A 3,339-nucleotide genomic window follows, 5' to 3' on the forward strand; every position below is an offset into this window, starting at 1 on the left:
TATATATATATAACTAATACATCACTTTACAATTTTTTTTTCTTTTCATAGTAGCTGAAGAAAAAAAAAATTTGCATTTTTTTCATCATTAAACTATTAAAATTTTTTTTAAATTATATATTTCTTTGAGAATCTATTTTTTTTAATATTAAAATTTATATTTTAATATTAATTTCAGTTCTTTAATTTGTTATAAAAAATATTTATTTAATTTTATCATATTTGTTTTTTTTTCAAAATTCTTCATTTCTTTTTTCCATAAAAAAGGTAAAAGATTCTATTCATCATAAATTTCCTGTTCTTTTTCGTTGTACAATCAATAAAATTTATTTTAAAAAAACCTACAAACTTCAAATTCATCACTTCTTATTTCCTTGTCAAGCTTCTTGAATGAAAATAAACTTTTTTTCAGTATCAAATTATTCACATCGCTATATACATCGCTATATAAATCGAATTTACACTTCAATTTATAGCGATTGAACTTTTTTCTCATAATTTTAATAAATAATTTTAATAAATTCCTCATCATTAACAAATTCTTTAAAATCAAATCAAATTTTAAATTCAATTATCTACAATAATTATCATAATAATTAATCACATTTTATAATTGTATTCCTTTTCAATATCATTTAACATTATCGTAATTAACTTATCTCTTTCAATTATGAAAAAATTTGAAGATTAATCTCCGTTCTTACACTATTTTTTTCTTCAGACTTTAATCTAAATAAATTCTGTGATATATTTCTATCATACATCTTATCAAATTTTAACATTTTTATGCTTAACGGTATACTTGATGCATACTATGAAAAATCAATATTTTCATATAATACGTTCAATGGAACGTCTTTCAGAAGTTTTATATTAATTTTTCTTTTCTTCATAATTATATTATTAATATTTATTATTATTAATATTATTAAAATTATATTATTAATTATTGTCAATTTGTATTCGCTTTCTGTATATTTTTGTATCTTTCACATCAAAGGACTTTGCCTGTAATGTAAATATTTTTCACTCACATGATTTCATCGAGAACGCGATTAGCGCGCGGTCCACTCACGATTGAACAGTTAGTTTGCGCAGTTAGAAACGATTCCTCTAATTATCTCTGGAAGAGCGAATTGATTCATCCATTCAATATATTATTTCGCGCGCGAAATGAATCTTCGCACGAATACAATTCACGAATATTCGATTGTCTTGTAAATATGAGTCTCGTGATTAGAAACGTTGTCGTGTTGTTTTTGTTTTGGAAATAAATGATCGCTGATATTTCTAAACGAAAGCTCGTATCAGTCTTTTAACAGTAATTAATATTTAACATTTGCACATCATTTATCGTTAATAAAATATTATTTTTCTTAATAATTGTCAGCATTGAATAATTTCTAGATACTTCGAGAAACTAAATAATTTTGATTCAACGGAAATATGAAAATGATTCGAGATTAATTAAATTATTAAAAGTATTAAAACAGTTGATCGGTACTTTCTTTAAATATTTGATTAATTTACTAATATCAATTAATTAAAATGTTAATAATGTTATTGTATTAATTATCAATATAATCAATCAGCAATTGAATATTAATAGAATTCAATTCAATTCAATAATTGCTTGATGAAAATATTAATTAAAAATTTAAAATAAATTATTTATCAATAATTAAATAGTAATAAATAATATTCATAATCAATTATGTTAGTTGAAAATGATTATTGATTTATTGATGATTATTGATTATTGATTATTAATGATTATTTAATTAATTAAATATTATAGATAATAGATCCTTGATTCTAATTAAATTTGAATAATGTAAAAGTTAATAATTGATTTTTTTTTTTTAATATTTTTATAGAAATAATTTTAAGTCAATTAAATAGATTTTTGCTTAGAATATATATATAGTATTAAATAACTGCTATATATATATATATAAATATTTTAATACTCATCTCACAATTTCTTTAAATTTTCTTTGTTTTTAATAAATTATCTTTATTTTAATATTTATACTTTCTTTGTTTTATACAATTTTATTTATTAAAGTTACTTATTAATTAATCATTTAGAATATTCGCTTTAAAATATCTTTTTCTTTTTTTACAACTTCAATATTACAATCAATTTCTTTCTTTACAAAATTCTTTTATAAAATTACAAAATTCAATTGTGATTGAAATAAAAGAAAATTAATGTAGTTAATTGTCATGATTTACATTTAAAAAAATATTTTTAAAAAATCTATCAATAATTTAATATTTTCCAATATTTATGAAATAAATTGATATTTTATTTTTTATGTAGATAAAATGTTTCTCACTTTTCATTATTTTAATGTATTTTTTCTTTTTTTTTTGTTTTTGTTTTATTGTTATATATATACATATATATAAATATAGAAACATTATATAGATATAGAAACAAGAAACAGAAATTATTCGCATTTCATACTCCTCATAATTTTATATATTTCGTTATTTCGTTCGTATTATTTATTTATTCGAGAAACAAGAACTTTCTGAATTGAAAAAAAGCAAGTTTTTTTACAAAAATGTTGAAAGCTGTTTTGCAATATGCAATATTATTGAAAATATTCTTTATCCAGTACAAATGTCAAGATAAAAATAGAATTCATTTTATCAATATAAAATACGAATTAAAATACGAATTAGAAAATCGATTTAAAAAGAAAATAAATTTTTTCCTTAAAAAATAATTTAAATATAGTAATTTAATAATTTAACAATAAAATATATGTTAACATAAATAGAATCTTTTATTTTTTTTTAAATTTAAAAAAACTGTATAAAAAAACTTTATAAAACTTTTAAAAATAAAGATATTTCATATACTAAAATAAAATATCTTTCATGAGTTATTTATTAATTTAAAAAATTTTAAAATATATTGAAAAAATCTGTTATGAAAATTTCATTAGTAAAAACAATTTCAATTCAACCGTTCTTTACTTGTTAGTAAAAAATGTTGTCCTAAGTTGAAAAATTGTTTTTCGTTCAAACTAGTAATGCTAGCATGATAGATACTTTGATAATTTTAAGAGAATTCCGTTTACACATCTTTCAAAAAGAAGAAAAGACATAAACCGTTTTCAAGATATTTTATTAACACTCATTCATGAGACATTATTAATTTTATATTAAATTTTCCAATTGTTTATTGAATATTAACAACGAACATAATCATATAAACACATTGTTCACAAAATTTTCAAACACTTTGTGTTCATTTAAAATATGTTGTATATAAATATGAAGTATAGTATAGTATAGTATAGTAAGTATTATATATATATATAT

Source organism: Apis dorsata, unplaced genomic scaffold (genome assembly GCF_000469605.1).
Source record: "Apis dorsata unplaced genomic scaffold, Apis dorsata 1.3 scaffold_401, whole genome shotgun sequence".
NCBI lineage: Eukaryota > Metazoa > Arthropoda > Insecta > Hymenoptera > Apidae > Apis > Apis dorsata.